This window comes from Ranitomeya variabilis, chromosome 2, assembly GCF_051348905.1.
Source record: "Ranitomeya variabilis isolate aRanVar5 chromosome 2, aRanVar5.hap1, whole genome shotgun sequence".
Lineage (NCBI taxonomy): Eukaryota > Metazoa > Chordata > Amphibia > Anura > Dendrobatidae > Ranitomeya > Ranitomeya variabilis.
In genome coordinates this window covers 300,936,960-300,951,051 of record NC_135233.1, presented here as the reverse complement: position 1 = coordinate 300,951,051, position 14,092 = coordinate 300,936,960, and the positions used below count along the sequence as shown (strand labels likewise).

The 14,092-nt window shown below is 44.7% G+C and overlaps 1 protein-coding gene across 3 annotated transcripts in view; it reads left to right on the top strand.

Annotated features, from left to right (window-relative positions):
- Positions 1 to 14,092, top strand: part of CHRDL1 (chordin like 1) — a 205,942-nt gene that overhangs the window by 165,668 nt on the left and 26,182 nt on the right. The window lies entirely within an intron of this gene.

Below are 14,092 nucleotides of genomic sequence, written 5' to 3'. Positions count from 1 at the left end.
CATTGTCCAAAATATTGTCTATTCATGAATCCCTTTGTATGACACTGGCAACAGGAAAATGAAAATAGATAAATAATAATATATACATACATACAGTATATATATCTATATATGTATATACGCTGTATATATACAGTATATATATATACTCGTATATATAGGACATGAAGAACAGCACAGTTAAAAATGGAGTGCAAAGCCTCACAGGTAGGGTTGAGCGAAACGGGTCGTTCATTTTCATAAGTCGCCGACTTTTGGCAAAGTCGGCGTCTCATGAAACCCGACCCGATCCCTGTGTGGGGTCGGCCATGCGGTACGCGATCTTGGCGCCAAAGTCGCGTTTCGTATGACGCGATTAGCGCCATTTTTTCAGCCAATGAATGAGCGTAGGCAGAGTGATGACATAGGTGTTAGGGGAGTGAACGGCTATCGTCATGTTAACGCTTGTGCGCAGTAGCGATTTGGAATGTGCAATACGAAATTTTCTGTTCTGGGACGGAGAGAGAGAGAGAGAGAGAGAGAGAGAGAGGGAGGGAGGGAGGGAGAGAGAGAGAGAGAGAGAGAGAGAGAGAGAGAATGAGAATTCTTCACTGGGTTTCGTGTTTCGGCCGAAACCCGACTTTTCACTGTGGTCGGCCGATTTCACTCGACTCGACTTTTAAGACAGTCGGGTTTCACAAAACCCGACTCGACCCTAAAAAACTAAAGGTCGCTCAACCCTACTCACAGGCACATAACAGTCCTTATAGGTAAGATAAAAAAAGTTGAGGCAGCACACCATGTCAAAGTTGCAAAGTGCTCTTTAATAGCCCATGCGGCGACGTTTCGGTCCTAGGTGTGGACCATTCTCAAGCAGTTACAAAAGTGCACGTGCAGAGTATTTAAGGCAACCAAAATAACAAGTATTTAGCAGCAATATGAAAAATATACAGCATTGTGATAATAATTAATCATAATTTACATAAAGGCACAATGTAACATGATTACATAAAGTGATATAGTGCCAAAACTTGTGCAGAGATATACAGTATAATGTGATAATCTCATATAACACATAATTGATCATTTAAACCAGCTGTCCATAATTAGTCATAACCCATGACTCACCCCATCCTTCGATGACACAATGCACCAAAAATCGGCATCCTATACTACACAGTGCACATGTCATAGAAAAGAACTCACTGCAGAAAACCCGATCATGCGCAGTTAAAACCGGAAGTTCTCAGAACGCCATCTTGGAAAAGGTAAATAGATGCTGCATGCACGCAACAGACATCGGTGTCAAACATAAGATCATCATAGTACAAATGTATGCTCTGTAGCTAAAACTGATGCGATTAGCACCATTTGTATTCAGGAAGATCGTGCCCGAACTGACACTCCTTGTTAAAACAAAACAAATCTCATATGGCGATTACAGACCAAATATAGGTCAGCTTATATGGCATTAATGGGGCTGTGGGGAAATTGTAAACTGGCAAAATATTAAAACAGGATAACTAGCAGGTAATTGGTACAGGAATACACCCCCATGCGCTGAGGTTGGTAACCTGTTAAACCACAGGAGACAAATTGATGGAAGTACCCCTGTGTGAAGCACAACCCCCAAATGTCAATCCAAATGACTGTGGCACCCCAGGAGTCTGGTTGCCACAGTGGCATTGCCTTCCTCAGGGGGGCGATGCCATGCATGGAAGCAATTGGGATCCCCTTTCTAGGTAATTTCAGCATACAACACCTGTCCTGACTCCAGACCAGAAGGGGGAGCTCAAACACCTGTTTCAGGGGAGCTTCCGTGATAAGTTCTGGTCTGGAGGTGGGGTTAGTCAGTCAGAGCTAGTCTGAGGAAGAGGAAGCAAGTGAGGAAAGCCTGGGATTGGAGCTTTGACTGAGCTCACCCCAGGACTGAGCACCAAAGATCGGACACTGGCGCCCGTGGTTGTTTGGGAACTGCAGGCCCAGCAACTAAAACTGGAGGACTGGAGATTGCAGGTCTCCTGGTTCCATCTGACACCTGAAGGGACAGCAGATCAGAGCCCGGAGTTACCACGAGGGAGTGACATCTGAACAGGCTCAAGCTGCCTGCCATGTGGGTAGTTTACCATTTAATGGACAGACAGTAAGAGTGACTTGAATAGAGCATAAAGCATCAGGAACCCAGAGAACAGCGCAGCCGGGATGCTCCCATCCCCACCTGGCTAGGGGAATTCCGAAATGCTTCCAGGCTGCCTGGATCTCCAACACCACCTGTTACCTGTGCTCTGGACTGCACCTTTGACCAGGAATTAAAGGTAAAGAAAACTGCAGCCCTTGTGTCCTCTACTCCCTTTTCCCGCACCCTCAGTCCTGCACCCCAACGTCCACAATTCCCTTACAAAACTGTACTGGTAGCCCTGGGGACCCTCTCCGCCTATGGGGAGCAGAACCATCCCAGCTGCATCACCATCGGCCTCAGCAGACTCTCTAAGCAGCATCGGCCATTTATAGCTGACTACCACAGGTGGTGTAATGAATAATCCCCTACAAACATTCCCTCATCCCAGGGCCACGGACCGGGTCACTGCTGCCATGACCACCCCTTTAAGAGTCGTGCGTCCCGGTTCCGAGTACCCCATGGCCCTAGCGGGTGTTGCATTTCTGGCATCACAAACAGGATGGACCGACCCAGCAAACTGGGTCCTGTGCACAATAGACTTTGTTGAACTGTATGACAACTGTCATTTTACACGCCACGCAGCGTGCAAGGAGCAGAGGGGTGTGTCTTAATGGGCAGAGCCAGAGAAAGAGCATGAAGAAAAGCTGCACTCCGTGTTCTGCCATGAGCGGACAAAAAGCAGGAGGCCCCGACTTGAAAACCAGAAGGAGCACCATCCAGACTGCTGGTGGAGCAGCCGCTGACTCCGGTAACGACACACAGGCCCTGGCTGAGGTTCACTAGGGGGAGGAGAAAATGTCCAGTCCGGGTGAAGACTCCTCGGCGGCCACAGCCGCAGCCCCCGTGATGCAGCCAGATTCAGTGGCGGCCACAGCCGCAGCCCCCATGATGCAGTGGCGGCCGCAGCCCCCATAAGCCGGCCGGATCCAGTGGCAGCTGCAGCCACAGCTTCCATAATGCCGTTATCAATGCCGTGCATATCAGGAACAGCCTGGTTACCGCAGTACTTAGGAGAGTCACACACCCTGAGCGATTTTAAGGAGAGACTCTGCAGTTTATTTGAAGTGTACCCCCTGTCTGAGAATCAAAAGGTCAATATCCTCATTGGCCAGTTGACTGGTGTAGCTCAGAGAGAGGTAAAGTCCTGGCTGTACACTGACAAAAGAACTGTTAAGGAAATCTTGGCCATGCTGAAGGACACGTTTGACACCCGTACTGCAGCAGAGATTAAAATTAGATTCTTTGGGTGCAAACAAAGGGTGCAGGACAGTATACGGGACTATGCTCTTAACCTTCAGGCAGTGCTACGGGCTGTAAAACAGGTTTACCCTGACAGTGTGCAAGATGAAGATAAGTTGCTGATGGAGCAGTTTATAGAAGGACTCCTCTCTAACAATCAAAGGACACAGCTGTGCATAATTGCCCTACAAAATCCTGACCTGGACTTTGCGCACTTTAAGGATTGGGCCATCCGGGTGCTGCATGAATCAAATCCTAGTGGCACAGGGCAATCTAGGCACCCAGCAATTACATATCAGCAGGAAGCTGCATCCTTTCCACAGGCCCCCGTTGAGCCCGACGTGCATACCCTAGATAATGACCCTGCTGCAGGACTGCGTCTCCAGGTCCAGGAGCTGACCAAAAGTGTGGCTGCACTAACCAAAACCATGCAGTCCCTGCAAGTGTCCCCAAAGGAGAAGATCCAGCTGACCTCCTTTCCAGACGATGTACCGTGGAGACGGCAGAAGAGGATCCCATCGACCAGAGGAAGAGACAATGATCGTTACGACCAGGATGAAAGACCCATTTGTCGCCGCTGCAGCAAGGCGGGACACATCACAAGATTCCGCAATTTAAACGAGCAACCCCTGGGGCAGAGAGCCAACCCCAAGAAGTAAGATAACCAGGCCCACAAAGCTGGCGAGACAAGTACGTCAGAGGACGGCCGGTCCTGCCCGTCGTGATTGATGGCATCCTGATGAACGCTTTACTGGACACCGGCTCCCAGGGGATGACTATGCCATATATTCTTTACAAACGGTACAGATAATGATCTGACAATAGTAGCTAGCAATGGTCAGCATTTGCCACAAGTGGGGTATAAGGAGGTGACCATTAAGATTGGCCACGTAGAATTGCCATCACAAGGTTTGATTATAGTTGATATTGACAAACGGGAATGCCACCCTATAATCAAGTTAGGTACCAATGTAATAGAACATTGTCTTGCAGAAATTATTGTTTTGTTGCAACAGGTAGCCGAGACCGCCAGTTCCAGTCAGCAACGAGTCCTGCAAAAGGAGATCAAAGCACTGATGCAGAGACAACAGGTAGAGTTGTCTGGTGGAGAAGTCGACAGTGTCAGAGTGAGTGATCCGTTCCCCATTGCAGTACCCTCGAGGAGTGAAATGTTAATTTGGTGTCGAGCAGCCATAGGCCTCAGGGGTCAAGATTACCAGACCCTGGTAAAACCAGTGTACTCTGATAGTAGGCCCACTGCCCTGACAGCCAGGGTGGTAGTCGATGTCCGCAAGGGAACAGTACCAATACGCATCCTGAATTGTGGGGAGAAAGAGGTCCATTTACCCTGATATGCCACTATTGCTAAGCTGTTCACTGTAAGTAATAATGCAATAGAAACAGCTGAACCCTTGCTTCCATCCGACCAGATGGAGGACAATGGCTCTGAGGGGCAGCTGGATGATTAGTGTCAACAGCTACACGTAGGCACTGACTCCACTCCTTTGCACCAAAAGCATGGGGCTTACTAGGTGGCTTGAGAGTATGAGCGGGTCTTCAGCAAACATCCTCTAGACTTTGGGCAGGTAAAAGGGGTCCAACACCATATCCTCACTGGAGATCATCCGCCCATTAAAGTAAGGTACCGGCCTGTACCCCCAGCACACTATCAACGTGCCACGGATATGTTACGGGAGATGAAGGAGGCTGGGGTAATCAGAGATAGTTGTATCCCCTAGGCAGCTCCTTTAGTCCTCGTTAAAAATAAAGATGGTACCATGAGAATGTGTGTTGATTGTTGCCAAGTTAACAGCATTACACACAAGGACACCTACCCATTACCTAGAATTGAGGAATCACTAGCTGCACTGAGATCCGCTAACTATTTCTCCACCTTAGATCTCACCAGTGGGTACTGGCAGGTTCCCGTCTTTATCCGCAGAGGCGGATAAAGAGAAGACCGCCTTCACAACATCCATGGGCTTAAGTGAGTTCAACTACATGCCATTCGGGCTTTGCAACGCACCAGGGACGTTCCAAAGGATGATGTGAGAACTTTGAAACCGTTCTGTTGTACCTGGATGACATCATCGTCTTCTCCAAGACCTATGAAGACCACTTAAAGCACCTGGCCGAGGTGTTCGAAGCCCTGTACAACTTTGGCCTGAAACTGAAGCCGTCCAAATGTCACCTGCTGAAGCCCAAAGTGCAGTACCTAGGTCACGTAGTAAGCGCCAAAGGTGTGGCACCAGACCCTGAGAAAGTCACCGTTATCAGGGCCTGGCAAAAGTCCAACAACATTCATGAAGTACAGCAGTTCCTCGGGTTAGTAGGCTACTACTGGAGATTCATCAGGGGCTTCACCAAGATAGCCGCTCCTCTGCAAGACTTGCTAGTGGGCCAATCCAAGAAGACTAAGAACAAGAGTCCTCCGTTCAAGTGGAACAACAGGTTAGATGAATCCTTCACTCGGATGAAGCTGGCTCTCACGAGAGATGAAGTCCTGGCCTACCCTGACTATGACCAACCGTTTGTACTTTACACAGATGCCAGCAACGTGGGATTAGGAGCAGTGCTGTCACAAATGCAGAAAGGCAGTTAGAGAGTGTTTGCCTATGCCAGCATGAAGCTTCGTCTCACTGAAAGGAAGCCTGACAACTACAGTTCCTTTAAACTGGCGTTCCTCTCCATAGTGTGGGCGGTAATGGAGTGCTTCAAGCACTACCTGTAGTCAGCAAAGTTTACTATTTACACGGACAATAGTCTGCTAACCCTCCTTGAAACGGCAAAGCTGGGTGCACTGGAGCAGTGATGGATGGCCCGGCTGTCTAACTACGAGTTTACCATGATACCAAGCGGGACATAAGAACGCTAATGCTGATGCGCTATCCAGAAGGCCCAATTTACCAGACGAGGGAGAAGATCCGGAAAGCAGAAATCGTGTTACCAGCCTTCCACCGCCCAGTTGCGGTCCAACGCTCCCAGGGGTGAGGATCAAGCGCTGTATCATGCAGGAGGCCACGTTAAACCCATTGCCCCACCATGAGTGGGCAGAGACACAGGATAGCGATCGAGCAGTCCACCTAGTAAAGGAGTTACTGACACAAGCTGACTCACACCCTGGTCCAGATGCTCCACAAGAGACCAAACAGTTGTGGAAGGAGAAGGGTAAGCTGTTCATCTATGAGGGTAAGCTGAGTCGGAGAAACATCAACTCACGCACTCATGAACTGGTCTGGTAGGTGGTAGTCCCGAAGCGGGATGCGCCAACGGTCTTTGAAGCATACCATGATGGAGCAGGACATTTCGGGTGGAAGAAATTGGGGGTCCTACTTCATGAAAGATAGTACTACTGGGTTGGCATGAGAAGAGCCATTGAGAAGTGGTGCCGAGAGTGTGGCCCATGCAACTTGGCAGGAAAGCCTGCTACAGCCATCGAGCCCCATTACAGCCAATAACAACCAAACAGCCGCTTGAACTGGTTGCGTTGGACCACATGAAGCAGTCCCCAAGTCGGTCAGGCTATGTCTACGCCCTCACCATAGTGGACCATTACTCAAGGTTCCTGGTAGTCGTGCGTGTCAAAGACCAAACAGCAAAGACGGCAGCCAAAGCATTCCAAGAACACTTTTGTTGACCGCATGGTTACCCTGAACAAGTGCTCACTGATCAAGGCCCAGCCTTTGAAGCCGAAGTGTTCCAGGAGTTCTGTAACCTGTACGGCTGCAAGAAAATCAGGACAACGTCGTACCGTGCGTAGACAAATGGCATGTGCGAGAAAATGAACCAGGTGCTAATTGACCTGTTGACGACCTTGCCCCTGGAAGAGAGAAACCTGTTGCCAGAGAAATTTCCGGATCTGGTAGATCTATACAACCATATCCCAGTGAACTCCACCAACTGCACTCCGGCCTACCTGATGAGAGCGATGCCTGGCAAGTTATCCATTGACTTGGACATGGGAGTTCTAACGCCTGAAACAACATCACCAGATGCAGACAAATACAGAATGGCAGCAGCAATGCCGCAAAGTGCAAGAGTGCGTGGAGCAAAGTTTGTCTCAATCAAGACAGCGGCTATAATCAGCATGCCACTGCAGTTCCCTTGTTACCTGGAGAACAGGTTCTCAAAAGAAAGCGGAGGATGCACAAACTAGATGATCAGTGGGAGGCTGAACCATACACCGTCATGCCTTCAAACTTTGATAATACCAAGGTATACATCGTCAGTAAAGATGGAGGAGAAAACTCAGCAGCAGTATCAAGGGATCATCTGAAGGTATGCCCTGACCAATTAAGAAACAAGAAGAAGATCAAGAGGCCCCTCAACCCATAGAAGAGGAGGAAGAGAAAATCCATATTGCTGTTGGAGACTTTCCCCAGTCATGGACACAGGTGAACCAAGCCATCGTAGTACCTATCCTGATCTTTCCCCAACCTACTGCACCTGAAGCAGCAGAGACTCTAGACCCATCTGCTCAAGCACCAGATGCCACACCAGCAGCGGAGCAAGAAAATCTACGCCCTGCTAGCGGTGAATCTGTCGGACCCATGGTGAATCTAAGAAGTCGCAGATGGCTGCCCAGTTTACCAGTACAATGCAGGCCTACAAGTAGCACAGACACATCAAACCAGACTAAGTCATCAGAGGTACCTATACTGCGTAGATCCACCTTTCCCTATACAAACATTATTCCCATTTCCACCATCATCCATTCCCTATTCTTCATCCCTTTAAATTGCGCGCCCAGGGCCACGGACCGGGTCACTGCTGCTGTGACCACCCCTTTAAGAGTCATTCGACCCGGTTCCGAGTACCCCACGGCTCTGTCGGGTGTTGCATGACCATAACTGGTAACTATCCATATGACCAGAATATCCACCAACTTAATCCCTTAAAGGCATAAATAATATGTAACATGAGTATCTTCTTGTTCCGCGGCATCCAAAAATTATGTTTAAATAATCAAAAGTTGTTGAATGGGATGGGATGAGTCATGTTTGCATGACATTTTCTGGCATAATAAGATCTATAAAAAAGAAAAAAGAGACAATTTCTTTATAATTCGTTGCCAAAATTACCCAGCTAAGATAAAACAACAAGATCACAATTTCAGTCATAGAGGGCAAGCCACAGTCCATTACAATGTCACTCCAAGTTTAAAATCAACATTTAAACCATAAGGTTTCAACGTATTCAGCCTCCTAATCCACTCCAATTCTCAAATTTTCAGCATTATAACCCTATTCCCACCCCTCCTCAAAGGGGGGATATGATCAATGATCCTAAATCTCAAATCTTTTTCCGAATGTTTCAGTTCAGTAAAGTGCTTTGGTACAGGTAGGTCCAATCGTTTTTTCCTAATTGTGTATCTATGCTGATTTAATCTTGATTTCAAATCGCACGTCGTCTCCCCTACATATAAAAGATTGCAGGGACATTCCATTAGATATATAATATAGTCAGATGTGCATGTGCGGAAATGGTTAATTAAATACACTTCCTGTGTGGTTGGATGTTTGAACCTATCACCTTTGAGCATATATGAACAATTGATGCAGTTTAGACAGGGATAACAAGCTTTTCTAACTGCACCTGTCAAGGATGTTTGGACCGATGTTTTTAATGTGCCTATATCCGCACGAATCAATTTGTCTTGCCTTTTTGTATTAAATTAATGGAGGTACACTGAATTCTTTAATATGAGGTAAACTTTAACGGTACCCATCATTGGCCAATGTCGCTTCACTATATCTGTAATTTATTTTCTTTCATCACAAAATGTTATCATGGGAATCCTATCCATAGTTTCAACATGCTGCCTGCATTTATGTAGGAGATTATCACGTCTCTGATTTTTTACTTCCCCTTTCAATTTATCCAAGAGTTTCTTAGGATATCTCCTCTGTTCAAACTTTTGACTCATGTTCTCCAATGAAGCATCAAAAACTTTTTCATCACTAACAATCCTTCTTACCCAAAGGTACTGACTATACAGTAATGATTCCACCATCCTACAAGGATGGTGGCTATCATAACTCAAAAGATTTTTTTTGTCTGTAGTTTTAACGTAAATTTCAGTTGAGAAATGGTCACCCTCAAATTCAACTAATACATCCAAGAATTGTAATTCCGAAGTGGAAGATGTCAATGTGAACTGAATATCCTTATTTAGATCATTCAAAAATCTATGCAAATTTATCAGTTCATCAATAGAACCTGTCCATAAGAGGAAGACATCGTTTATGTGTTGCCATCACCTAAGCACATGGCGAAAATGGTGGGACACATAGACAAGGTCCTCCTCCATGGCTGTCATAGTAAGATTGGCATACTGTTTCCTCATATATGCCCCCCATTCCCCTGTTCTGTTTACTTTGTTTCCTTTGCTTTTCATTTTGTGTCCTTAAATCTCCCCCACACATTAAATTCCCCCATTAAATCCCCCATCCTCACTACAAATCTCCCCACACACAATAAATAACCCCATCTCCACTCCAAATCTCCCCACACACATTAAATCCCCCATCCCCACTCCAAATCTCCCCACACAAATTAAACACCCCCATCCCCACTCCAATTCTCCCTGCACACAATAAATCCCCCAATCCTCACTCCAATTCTCCCCACACACATTAACCCTGTCGTGGAGCCATGATAAAAAACACTGCTTTGGGACCATGGGGTCTATATGACCCCAGGCTCAAAATCGTCATATTTCATTAAAATTAACATGCTGGCTGTTCAGAATAATCAAGTTTTATTCTGTCATCAATTCAGAACACAGTTATGAAATCAAACGTAACTTTGAAGTGATTTATTTGTCATCATCAAACATAAACTGAAATTTATAACAAAATGCTTTAATAATAACAATTAAAAGTATTTAAATAAAAAAAATACACAATAACTGCAACTGTGTGGATTTTAGTAAAAACATAATGACAATGAATGATTTGCCAATAAATTTAGCCATATCCACAAGACGTCCATCATTCTTTGGTCCTGGTTTGGCCTTGACAATATTTCAGATTGGAGTTCGTCGAATAGTCTTTGGCTGTAGCAACCACTTATAGCCATCTTTGCCAAGAATTTCACCTGAAGTATCATCACCGTCGTCCCCATCATCGGAGGAATTAGCGTCACTAGTGTCAGACAGAATAGCACTTTGTTCGCTGTCTGAATCCGATGCAGCATCGAGATCTGTGTCACTTTTGACCCAGCTCAAATTATCTTCCAAATTACCTTCCTTATCAGTATTGACATCACTAGAAGCATCCAAAGCTGCCAATATTTCATCAGGAGTCATCACAGTTCATCTAGCCATTGTTTATTTACAATTATATTACAAGACCTGTGAATAAACAGAAAATATTCAAAAAAATGTCAAACAATAAAGGTATTATGGGGTCAGGAGAGTCTCAAATACAGAAAATTGAAAATAATTTTGAAACAAAATTTAAAAACAGATTCAAAATGTCATCAACATAAGAAAAAATATGTTACTTGAAAATACATAGAAGGTCAATGTCTGAGATTGACCCGTTATAGAAATATTTCAATTTATCCAGCGCTGGGGTCTATATGACCCCATGGTTCCACAGCAGGGTTAAACATTACCGTCCCCACTCCAATTCCCCCATACATAATAAATCCCCACATCCTCACTCAAATTCAACCCCCCCTGTGCACTTAATCTTCAGTGTCTTCAGCTCCACTGGAGCTCTTACCACCAGTGTTCGCCTCTGCAGCGCGGGTGGGTGACGTCAGCAGCATGATCACATGATCTGATAATGCTGCTCGCTTCAGAGCCTCGATTGTACTCACTTCTGCAAGATGCAAGTACAATTGATCCCTGGGAGCCGGAGCGCTGCATCTTCTCTGTGCCGGCTGTTAGCTTGACAGTCGGCACAGAGAACACTCGACTCTCAGTCCGGCAGGTTGCAGAATGCAGCCGCCGGGGGAGACACTGCGGACCGCTGCATTAGGCAGCCCGACTGCGCCCCCCTGCTGGCTGTGCTCGGCTGCTCACCCTAGATACGCCTCTGCCTTCGGGTAAGAAGGATTGTTAATAATGAAAATGTTTTTGATGCTTCATTGGAGAACATGAATCAAAAGTTTGAACAGAGGAGATATCCTAAGAAACTCCTGGATAAATTGAAACGGGTAGTAAAAAATCAGAGACGTGATAATCTCCTACATAAATGCAGGCAGCATGTTGAAACTATGGATAGGATTCCCATGATAACAACATTTTGTGATGAAAGTAAATTAATTACAGATATAGTGAAGCGACATTGGCCAATGATAGGTAAATGTTTATCTCATATTAAAGAATTCTGTGTAGCTCCATTAATTTCATACAAAAGGGCAAGACAAATTGATTCATGAGGATATAGGCACATTAAAAACATCGTCCAAACCTCCTTGACAGGTGCAGTTAGAAAAGCTTGTTATCCCTGTCTAAACTGCATCAATTGTTCATATATGCTCAAAGGTGATAGGTTCAAACATCCAACCACACAGGAAGTGTTTCTAATTAACCATTTCCGTACTTGCACATCTGACTATATTATATATCTAATGGAATGTCCCTGCAATCTTTTATATGTAGGGTAGACGACGTGCGATTTGAAAACAAGATTAATAGCATAGATGCGTGTTGGGCAAAAAAGGCGCAAAATAATTGCCCATGAATTGAGAAAAATCAAGCGCGAAGCTGCCAAGATGCCATTTGCTACCAGTTTTGCCATATTTCAGAACTGCAACGTTACTGGAGTAACAAAAAGCACAAGGTGTGTGATACTCAGGGACATGGCCAAGGTAAGGAAGGCCGAAAACGACCACCTTTAAACAAGAAACATAAGATAAAACGTCAAGACTGGGCCAAGAAATATCTTAAGACTGACTTTTCAAAGGTTTTATAAACTGATGAAATGAGGGTGACTCTTGATGGGCCAGATGGATGGGCCAGAGGCTGGATCAGTAAAGGGCAGAGAGCTCTACTCCGACTCAGATGCCAGCAAGGTGGAGATGGGGTACTGGTATGGGCTGGTATCATCAAAGATGAACTTGTGGGACCTTTTCGGGTTGAGGATGGAGTGAAGCTCAACTCCCAGACCTACTGCCAGTTTCTGGACAGCAACTTCTTCAAGTAGTGGTACAGGAAGAAGTCGGTATTGTTCAAGAAAAACATGATTTTCATGCAGGGCAATGCTCCATCACATGCCTCCAACTACTCCACAGCGTGGCTGGCCAGTAAGGGTCTCAAAGAAGAAAAAATAATGACCTGGCCCCCTTGTTCACCTGATCTGAACCCCATAGAGATCCTGTGATACCTCATAAAATGGGAGATCTACAGGGAGGGAAAACAGTACACCTCTCGGAACAGTGTCTGGGAGGCTGTGGTGGCTGCTGCACGTAATGTTGATCGTAAACAGATCAAGCAACTGACAGAATCTATGGATGGAAGGCTGTTGAGTGTCATCATATAGAAAGGTGGCTATAGTGGTCACTAATTTTTTAGGGTATTGTTTTTGCATGTCAGAAATGTTTATTTCTAAATTTTGTGCAGTTATATTGGTTTACCTGGTGAAAATAAACAAGTGAGATGGGAATATATTTGGTTTTTATTAAGTTGCCTAATCATTCTGCACGCACAGTAATAGTTACCTGCAAAAACAGATATCCTCCTAAGATAGCCAAATATAAAAAAACCCCACTCCAACTTCCAAAAATATTAAGCTTTGATATTTATGAGTCTTTTGGGTTGATTGACAACAAAGTTGTTGATCAATAATAAAAATAATCCTCTAAAATACAACTTGCCTAACAATTCTGCACACAGTGTATATCACTTTATGTAATCATGTTACATTGTACCTTTATGTAAATTATGATTATTATCACAATGCTGTATATTTTTCGTATTGCTGCTAAACACTTGTTATTTTGATTGCAAATGCTTGAAAAAGCTCCACACCTAGGACCAAAACGTCACCGCATGGGCTATTAAAGAGCACTTTGCAACTTTGACATGGTGTGATGCCTCAACTTTTTTATCTTATACATACAGCTGTAGCAAAAATTAGGAGACCACCACATCAAAACCCTGTCATGGGCAGCCCAATCTCCAGACCTGAATCCCATTGAAAACCTCTGGAATGTAATCAAGAGGAAGATGGATAGTCACAAGCCATCAAACAAAGAAGACTGCTTAAATTTTTGCACCATAAGGAGTGTGAAGGACTGGTGGAAAGCGTGCCACGACCCATGAAAGCTGTGATTAAAAATCATGGTTATTCCACAAATATTGATTTACGAACTCTTACTGAGTTAAAGCATCAGTATTGTTGTTTCTAATTGATTCTGAATTTGTTTTTTTGCATTATTTGAGGTCTGCAAGCAATGCATTTTTTTGTTATTTTGACCATTTCTCATTTTCAGAAAATAAATACAAAATTTATTACTTGGAGCTTCGGATACATGTTGTCAGTAGTTTATAGAATAAAAGAACAATTTAATTTTACTCAAACATATACCTATAAAGAGAAAAATCAGACAAACTGAACATTTTGCAGTGGTCTCTTAATTTTTGCCAGAGCTGTGTGTATATATAAAAATCTGATTTAGGTAATTTTCTGATAACATATTACCTTTAAGATTGTGATATAAAATCCAGCTACAATCAGTAAG